We start from the raw sequence: 11,200 nt of genomic DNA on the forward strand, positions 1-11,200 counted from the left end.
TTACACAGAATATAGATATGAGAATGGACTAACGTGTAGTTGATTCAGGAAGAGCCTAGCCATGGCTAAACAAGAGGATACAACCAAATCAGCAGGTTGTGCAAGATAAACATAGTAAAACCCAACATAGGGAATTCTGTCTCGCAAATATGATGACATCATAATCCTTGAGAAATATTCAGATAGGAGTTGGGGTTGTTAAAGACACCATATAAGTCTTACAAAAATTAAAAAAAACGGTGCCACTGAGAAGACATTCAAAAATTTTAGTTCAGAATCAACCTTACGAGCACAAGGGCATGGAGGTAAGTAATTAAGTATAATTATAGGCGAGTAAAAACATAAAAAAAAAAATCTTTCGGGTATACGATGTAATAAGCTCGCAGCTTTACAGGAGTCAAAGGGTCCCCCCTAAGTCTACAAAGAAAGACTAGCTGAGGAAATAAGGAAGAAGGCTTCAACTTAAGCATAGTGACATAAAGAAGAAATGATCTTGTAACAACAGTCTCACAACAACATTGTATGCACTCCATAAGAAAGTGGCATCTATCGTGGCTAATGAACGGAAAACAAAAATCAAAAGATGATATTTGAGATCATATGAGTTACAGGAAATTCCAGTTTTTGTGGGGAATGAGATAATCCATGTATTCATGCAACAAATGGCAGAACGACCATGAAAAGTAATCGCTTGTGTTTAAAGAAAACTAAGAAAGCACGAGAAGAATTATCTAGCCCACAATTTAGAGTTAGCCGCGGTGATTCATGCACTAAAGATGTGGAGGAACTATTTGTATGACATTCATGTTGATATCTATACGGATCATAAGAGCCTGCATATATTCAAGCAAAAGGAATTGAATTTACGTCAGAGGCGATGGTTGTAGCCACTAAAAGACTATGATGTTGATATTTTATACCATCCAGGAAAGGCGAATGCAGTAGCCGACGCCCTCAGCCGTAGATCTATGGGTAGCTTATCATATTTATAGCCAGAGAAGTGTGGGATAGCCCATGAGATTCATCAGCTAGCTAGTCTTGGAGTTCGATTACTGGACTCAAGTGATACCGGAGTCTATTCAGGACACGACAACATCCTTTTTAGTAACTGAAGTGAAGGAACACCAGTATGAGGATCTTGTGCTAGATCATTACAGAGATACATCCCTCAAAAGGAAAATACACCATTTGAGATTACAGGAGATGGAGTCCTCATATATCGAGGTCGATTATGTGTTCTAATGTGGCAGGGTTGCGCCAGCAGGTTATGGGAGAAGCTCACTATTCTCGTTATTCTATTTATCCAGGAGCGACGAAGATGTATCATGATATCAAGGGAATATATCGGTGGTACGGAATGAAGAAGGATATAGCAGAGTTTGTTGCTCAGTGCCCTAATTATCAGCAGGTTAAGATTGAGCATCAGAAACCCGGGGATTATTATAGGCTATAGAGGTTTCGACTTGGAAATGGAAAGTGATTAATATGTATTTCATCATAGGCGTACCTCATACCCAACGTAAGTTCAATGTCATATGGGCTATTATCAATAGACTTACAAAAATAGCTCATTTTCTGTTTGTCGGGACTACTTACTTAGCAGAGGATTATGCAAGGCTTTACATTAGGGAGATAGTACAACTTCATGGAATCCCTATATCTATTATCTCAGATAGAGGTGCTCAGTTTACAGCTAATTTATGGAGGTCCTTCCAAAAAAGATTGGGGACTCAGGTAAGTCTTAGTATAATATTTCATCCCAGACAGATGATCAGGCTGAACGTACTATTCAGACACTGGAGGATATGCTATGGGCTTGTGTGATAGAATTCAGGAGTAGCTGGGATGATCATCTTCCACCTAATGAGTTTGCATATAATAATAGTTATCATTCCAAGATTGGGGAAAGTGTATGTCTCTTATAGGATGGTTTAAGATTGGGGAAACTAAGTTAGTAGGACCAGAGTTGGTACAACGGACAATTGAGAAGATTAAGCTTATAAGGGAAAGGCTATTAGCAGCACATAGTCATCATAAGTCCTATGCAGATAATCGACGACGAAACTTGGAGTTTCAGGTAGATGACTGGGTATTCCTAAAGGTATCACCGATGAAAGGCATTATGAGATTCGGTAAGAAAGGAAAGCTTATCCCTCGGTACATTGGACCTTATAAGATTATACGCAGAGTAGGCCAAGTAGCATATGAATTAGACTTGCCTTCCAAATTGGAATATGTACATCCAGTATTTCAGGTGTCTATGCTCTGTAGGTGTATTGGAGATCCCTTTAAATTCATTCCAGTTGACGATGTTCAGGTTACAGAGCAACTATCATATGAGTAAGCTCACATTGCTATACTAGATAGACAAGTTCAGTGATTAAGAACTAAGGATGTAGCTTCGGTTAAAGTACTTTGGATTAACAATAATGTGGAGGAGAAGACTCGGGCAGCTGAATAAGAAATGAAGACTAGGTATCCTCACTTGTTTCCACTTCCGGAGGAGGATTAGATTGATACATCACAACCTTTAGGTACGTATATGGTACTTGATTCTTATGTTAGTTATTGTTATTGGTCGTGTGAGGCCATTGATGCTATTGATGATTGTGGCCCAGTGTGGCTTTGTATTGTTGGGTTTGTTGTGTGACAAGTTGGTAGTAGTACCGTTATAGAGGAGACTCCACCAAAATTTCTATAGATTTCTCGAAGTTTAACATTCGAGGACGAGTATTTCTAAAGGGGGAAGATTGTTACACCATCTGCTTCCCAAGGTGACGTAATAAATGTGATACTTGTTAATCATGATTTAAATTAGTTTAAAGTCATGATATGACTATATATGACGTTTGGATATAATATATAAAGTTTTGGAAAAATCGGATGTAAGTTGCGAAAAAAGAACCGACTAAGGATTTTCCTTGTAACAGAGCTTTTTGAGAAATAAATTTCGTGTGTATATGAGGTCTTTTTGAGACATATTATATACAAAATTTTAGGTCTACGAGACTAGTTTCCAACGTATTAAACCATTCATTAATACGATATCAGAGTGGTGAGATATCCACGTTTTCGTAAGACTGCGCAAGCAGTTTGGTTGGGACCCACTTGAGACGACCTTCGACCTTACATTTTTTTTAAAGGTGTTTCAGACTCATTGTGGGTCATTTTTCACCCAAACTTCATCTAACGGCTCTCCAAAATCCTACCTAACATATCCCAAGATCTCAAGAACCAAACTCAAGGGAAATCAACTCAAATCATCATCAAAGGTGTTACGAACTACAAGAGGGTGCTTCTATGATATTGTGGTGTGATTGAGGGCTATTGTGAGCTAAGTTGAGACAGGGTTTCGAGTTGTAGCTACTATCCAAGGTATGTATAATATCTTCTTTATTGTGCCTAAGGTTAATCTTGTGTTGGTTGTGTTGGTTGAGTGAGAAACCATAAGATAGCACTTGAAAGAATATGGGATGTAGTTGTCTTTGGTTGGACTGTTTTGTGGCTAAATAGATGGTTTGTGGTGGCTGGAAATTGTAAGAAATAATTTGATAATGTTGTGACTGCTGTTGTTAAGCTTTTCTAGGTGTTAATTAAGTTTATTGAAGAAGAAAAGATGAAAAAATAAGTGATTGACGATAAAAATTAAGGTACTAGACGTATGAGGCTGTTTTGAAAGGCATTTTGTGGATGTTTTGAACTAGAAATAATATAGTACATATAAGTATGATGTTCTGAAGGTTATAAACTAATTTATGGAATAAGATTTGGATTCAATTTATATCTTGCTGTGAGTAAAAACGAGCTTGCCGCTCAATTTGTGTTAAGATAATCAGAGAAACTTATATTAGATTATATTGTTGTTGTTGCTATTGTTGGTTATAGTTGTTGTTGGGCTGTTGATAACCCTTATTGGTCTTTGGGATGTGTTAAAAATAGGGGAGTTGTCCGATTTTTCTTAAGCCATACGACTAGCCAAATACGATGGTATGGCATTATATGTTAACGGCAATATCATTTCACTTGTTGTAGATGAAAGAAGTTGTATTGAGCTTGATTGAGTAATAAGGAAGAGATCATACTGGTATGTTAAGGCTATCCCTTCTTTTCTTTTGGCATGATCCAAATGATACAAACGAAACGAGCAAAATACGTAACTTTCATAAATGACTATATTCATAGAAATATTAGGGGTTTCTATATTCTTGATTCACCATGTGAATTATTATTATATCCTCTATTCATGGGTCTCGGAAAAATACATATTTGATAAAGTTTGTCCGAAAGGCATATTGATTTTATGATATTCGAGAAATCTTATTAACGTATTTCTTATGCATTTTATACATTTATACATGTACATTGACCCATGACCAGAAGGCATTATATACGCATATATCATATGTATATGGGATATGGGAAAAGGTTACGGCATTATATACGTACCACCACCTGATCAGCGGGTATACATTGATAATTTTGCCCATAGTGGCTGAGATGATATGATGGGATGCCCTCAGAGGCTTGATGATGTTATGTACGCATATACCTATGCATGGTATGTAATTTATATACACATGCATGACATTATAAATTTTCATGATTCATAGAGCTATTCCGAATTTCAGGTTGAGTTCTTTACTCCATGTTTTTTTCAAGTCTTTTATATACTACTGTCATGCCTTACATCCTCGGTACTTTATTTGTACTGACGTTCCTTTTGCCTGGGGATGCTGCGTTTAATGCCTGCAGGTCCCGATAGACAGGCTGAGAGTTCTCCTAGTAGGCTATCAGCTCAGCAGAAGGTGTTTGTGCACCCACTTGCTCCGGAGTTGCCTATTTAGTCAGTATGTTTTGAATATGTATTGTTTGGTATGATGGGGCTCTGTCCCGACCTTTATGATATTTATGTACTCTTAGAGGCTTGTAGGCAGATGTCATGTATACGGATACTGGTATGGCCTTATAGGCCAGTACGTAGTATGTATAAGTCGGTATATCAAGTTGGGTCACCCTATATTGAGTATTTCCTCATGTTTTGTTCTACTTATCTCACGACAGCCTCTCTGGCTCAATTACCTATGATAGTATGATAGGAAAGATATGTTACATTGGTACTCGGTTAAGTAAGGTACCGGCTGCTCATCGCGGCCCATCGGTTTGGGTCGTGACACTGACCTGATGCATCTGGCTGAGGAGCTAGGGGAACTGGAGCGGGTGCTGGAGTTGGTGCCCCTCGGATCTCATCCGGAGAGGGCAGGGTATGTGAAGTCTGAGATGGAGTCTCACTATGCGACTCTCCCCGAGACCTGGTAACTCGTGGCGCTCTACTTGTAGTCTCATCATCCACGGACATGCCCTTCTGGGCGGCTGTAGCCTTCTTGGGCATCGCTGAAAACATAACATATCGTTAGGAAAATGAATTCTTATATCACACGATCTAAGATAAGAAAGAAAAGTAACCATCCTAAATATCTTGCAGCCTCCTGTCTATAAGTGTGGTGCACAACACACCCATAAATAAGACTCTACTAGACATAGTCTGTAGACAACCCTAGGACAAAACTGCTCTGATACCACTTTTATCACGACCCAAACCGATGGGCCGTAACAAGTGCCCGAGTTCTACCTATCAAACACTTTTAAGCATTCGTCTAAGATATAGACATGAAATAAGTGTAGGTCATGCATAACCTCTGGAAATAAACTACTAATTCATATGAACAACCTACATGGGAAAGCATGCCCAAAAGACATATATGCTATATATGAGGAATACGGTAGGGCGAGCCGACAAGGCCACGTACTATCTAACTATACATGACTGTCTACACACCTCTATTAGAGTGTACAACTGTATAAAGGACGGGACTGGGACCCGTCGTACCCATATATGTATGCAAACACATCGTACCAAAACTCAAATCAGCTCTGGATCAAATGGAGCACACAAACTCTCGCTGATCAAGGATCCTAAGAAGGGGGACCCTCAGCTTATCTACCTGCACCTGAAGGCATGAAACGCAGCGTCCCAGGCAAAAGGGACGTTAGTACGAATAATGTACTGAGTATGTAAGGCATGAAAATCAGTACATAAAAGACAGAGATGAAACATGGAGTAAAGAATTCCACCTGTGAGTCTAAATAACTTTGTGAATCCTGAAACATTTATAATGTCATGCATGTGCATGTAAATGTCGTATCATGCATAGGTATAGGTGTACATAACATCATCAAGCCTCTGAGGGTATCCCATCATATCATCTCGGCCACTGTGGGCAAAATTATCAACATATACCAGCTGATCAGGTGGTGGTGCGTATATAACGTCGTAACCTTTTCCCATATCCCATATATATATATATAATATATGCGTATATAACGCCATATGGTCATGGGTCAATGTACATGTATAAATGAATGAAATACATAAGAAATATGTTAATAAGATTTCTTGGAATGTTATAAGATCAATATGCCCTTCGGATAACTTTATCAATTGCGTATTTTTCTGAGACCCATGAATAGAAGATATAATAATAATTCACATGGAAAATCAAGAACATATGCATCTCTAGTATTTCTATTAATAGAGTCATTTATGAAAGTTGTGCGTTTACTCGTTTCGTTTGTATAGTATGGATCATGCCAAAAGGAAAGAAGAGATAGCCTTAACATACCTCAAGTCGTCAATGCAACTCAACAACAAGCTTATGACAACTAGCGCGCCAACCCTATAACAAGGAAATACGTGTACAACTTAGATGGTGTTAGTATATTACATATCTCAAACGATAACTCGATTTAAAAATAAAACGGGTAGTATTTTCCCTGATTTTAATGCTCCCTCAAGTCTACTATAGGCGAGATACAAACATAATATAATCAGCAACTCAAAACCAACCTAATTACAATTCGGGACATTCAATACAACAAAAAATCCAAATATACCATAATACACCCAATCAACAAGTTATCAATTAGCCTGTAACTACAATGACGAACGACCAACCTACTACCCTACCACATGTGCCGTTTCTCCACACCATTTAATACTTCTAAACTCCATAAATCAGCAGCATAATAGACAGCCCAAAAGCAACAAGAAACAGCCCACAAAAAGTACACTACAAGTAAAATAACTCAAACTCACGGCTTCCGATCACTGTCCCGTGAGTTCTAACTATTAGAAAATAAATTTATCAACCTTTCTTGATATTTTAAAGATTAAATACAGAAATTAGGAATTTTATTAACTATTAAATACATTTCAAAACTCAAACTTCAAAGAAAAAGAGAGGCGATATAGTGATACTTACGTCGTAGGGATCGTTCTAATGTAATCGCTTCTCGATTTCGTACCCGGATGTTAGTATTCTTTGAAGCACTATTATAGAGCTCAATGAAAGGTTTCATGGTGTTCTCTAGTCGAGTTCTATGTAAAAATGAAGAGAGAGATGAGTTAAGACATATATATCAACTTTTAAAAAGTCAAAGAGGTGCTAGCTTGATACCCTCTCATTCGCCCATCTTCCGACGCATATATCTTTTTATCCGGATGTCATATGAACGAACGGTTAAGTGTGTTGGAAACTAAATTACAAGACCTTCACTTTGGTATATAATATGTTCCAAAAAGACCTCATATAGCATACGAAATGTATTTCTCAATAAGTTTTGTTACAGGGCAAATCCTTAGTCGGGTTTTTTGCAACTTTAATCCGATTTTTTTTCAAACTTTATATTTTTATCCAAACATAATATATAGTCATATTACGACTTTAAACTCATTTAAATCATGATTAACAAGTCTCATATTCATTATATATCGCCTTGAGACGCACATGGTGTAACATGATAAATACTTTCTACCCAACTCACTCATGATCAAGAATAGACGTGATTTCATTGATTAGACAGTAGGAAATTCATACATACAATATTAAACCATTTCATTAGTTACTATACTATTAAGCCTTAAAATACACAACATAACTTGTTTGACTTTTCTAGCACCCATGTACAACCCACATAGTGTCTACGGAGCCTCTAAAAGATACAAATGAGTCCTATGATAGTGTCATCTCATTAGAATGAATAATAATACAAGGGGGAATAATCAAGAATTCAACAAGAGCTTCAAATAATATTAAAACATCAAGTTAAGGATCACATAAGTTTTCAAGTCAATTTTCATGTTATTAGGTTGGGTGATCATTAGTGCCGATATTCCACAATTCACAATACCACTGTATTCTTACACGGAGTCCGATCACGATCCGATCGGCTAGGTTGTCTCATTTGAGACATCAACCATAACCACAATGTCAATTATCATTTTCAGCACAGTCACCACCATGTGTGCGGCATGGCGTCCGATCATGGCTAGATCAACTAGGCTGCCTCACCCGAGACATTACCTTTTTCAATCAATCATCTCACATCATACTTCTTTCATATCTTTTCGATTCATTGGCACTAGTGATCATGATTACAAAGTCATTCTTGGCACTTGGCCGTATTTCATAATTCCAGCCCCCTTTTCCACATTCAAATATCATTATCATTATCAACAATAATAAGGCTTCTCATTCAAGACATTAAATTCATATATGAGCAATTTGGGAATCTTAGGCACATAGAGGCTTTTCATACAATTTGGCATACCAACCTTTTTTCGGTCTTGGTATGAAGTCTTAATATTTCTAACACATATTCCACGTTTTGAACACAACCTCAAATGGAAAGATGACATGATGAAGCATTTAGAATAAATATTGAACATACATCCTTCAACACAATCACATTAGGAATAGCCAAATTCAATAATGATCAAGGACTTACACCACTTACAAGAACACCGTGGGATTCGATTCTAAGAAGAATGAGGTTTAGCTAAAATACCTCAATTGAGCTTCTTAAACTCTAAAATGATCCGGAATTCTTAGCAACTTCAATATATTTTAGAAAATAATAAGTTGTACCAAAATTAGGAATATGATCATGGTTTTAACTTATTTGAGCATATTATCAAACACTATGTGCGCATTAATGTTTTAAGGCCCTTTTTGTGGAATATTCCATCATTTCCCTACCCATTATCTACCATTTTTAGCTCACAACCTTTCCACATACTTCAAAGATACATGCAAGCAAGACAACATCCCCCACACCCAATAATTGTCATTCTAATTATCCCATCTTTGTAAATTTTTGAAATTGAGAGCTAGGATATAGATTCTTACCTTTAGGGTGAAAACTTCATTTGTCAATCCTCAATGATTGAGCAAGAATTAATGGATAATAGGTTGAAGGTTGCTCCCCCACTCTAATAACTCCCCCTCTCTCTCTCACTCTAAAATATCATAAATGTGCTCAAAATGGTCTATGGCATATGTTGTAACGAAGAAGGGTCGGGTTTAAAATCCCCCAAAATGAAGCCCCGGAACAGGATATACGGTCGCATATGCGACTGCAGAATGGTTATGCGATCCGCATATCGACTGCATAATTTGGGTGCCAAAACTGGAAAGGAATTGACTGGGTCTGCGGTCACTATGCGGCTCGCAGATCTGTTCTGCGGTCGCATAATGCACTGCAAAACTTTCCTCCAAAAAAATTCCAAAGCGGGATATGCGACAAGAGTGCGCCCTGCGAAATGGTTATGCGGTCGTATAATGGCCGCGAAAATGACATCAAAATGACCCAGAAAACTGACTCACTCTGCGACCATTCTGCGGCCCGCAGAATGGGCCGCATAAATGCCTATTTTTTTCCAATATTTTTCTTCAACTCTCCAGCGCACTGTTCAATCCAAAAAGCCCGAACCGCGAGTTGCAAACTCGCCGCGAAGAATTTTTACTATTATTAACCTCTATGCCTACCCCGGCATCACGAAACCCCGATTTATTTAGGAAATTTTTCACATGGCCTTTCACAGACGTTTAATCAAAGATTATACAAGGCCATTTTGAGTGTGAACATGGGCTACATGATGTTCCACTTTTATCTCAATTGATAAGCAATAGTCATTAAATGCTTGGGATGAAAACTCATCAGCATTATCAAGTCGAATAGACTTAATTGGATTATCGGGAATCTGTGCCCGTAATCAAATTATTTGTGCCATTAATTTTACAAACGCTAGGTTGCGAGATGCCAATAGGCACACACGAGACAATCTAGAAGATGCATCTATTAAGACCATAATAATATCTAAACGACCCACTAGATGGGTGAATAGGTCCATAAATATCCCCTTGTATACTTTCCAAAAATGCAGGGGACTCAATCCCAACCTTTGTTGGTGATGGTCTAATAATTAACTTGCCTTGATAACAAGAAGTGCAAGAAAATTCATTATTTAAAAGAATCTTTAAAATTTTTAATGGGTGCTCATTTGAGTTTTCTATAATTCGTCTCATCATAATTGATTCAGAATGTCTCAATCGATCATGCCAAAGTACGAAAGTATTGGAATCAATAACCTTTTGGTTTACGGTAGAATGAACCTCAATTGCACTAATTCTTGTCCAATGCAATCCACAAGATAAAGATGGAAACTTCTCAATAACCCTTTTCTGGCCAGAGACACTCTTGGTAACGATGAGATATTCAAGATTATTCTCATCTATTGTCTCAATATGATATCCATTTTGGCGGATATCTTTAAAACTCAACAAGTTTTTTGTGGACTTGGAGGAGAATATTGCATTATATATGATAAGTATTGTTCCCCCCAGGCAGAGTTATAGTAGCTCTTCCAGAACCTTCAATTAAATTACTACTACCAGAAATTGTAGTAACATTTGCCTTACACATACTTAAATGAGAGAAATATTTATTCTCTTTGAATATTGTATGTGTCGTACATGAATCAATTAAGCAAATAGGTTTGCAATTAAACTTTGATCCAAGTTTGCTTTGTGAGATATCCATATTTGCTTAGTCTTCTCAAAGAGCTTCTTGAGACGGTAGAGTCTCGTGCTAATAACGCGTAGTGAAACACTAAAGAAGAATATTGCAAAGAAAGAAAGAGAGAATTCTTATTGATTTAGGATGAATTATAATGGAATAAAATACCTCTATTTATAGGGAACAAGTGACTTAGTCACCAAGTAACAAATTCTAAGATCTTTCTAAAATATAGATATTCACCTTAGATACAATTCTATTTATAAGACTTTTTGAATTTTTAAAA

The sequence above is a fragment of the Nicotiana tabacum genome, chromosome 18 (assembly GCF_000715075.1).
Source record: "Nicotiana tabacum cultivar K326 chromosome 18, ASM71507v2, whole genome shotgun sequence".
Lineage (NCBI taxonomy): Eukaryota > Viridiplantae > Streptophyta > Magnoliopsida > Solanales > Solanaceae > Nicotiana > Nicotiana tabacum.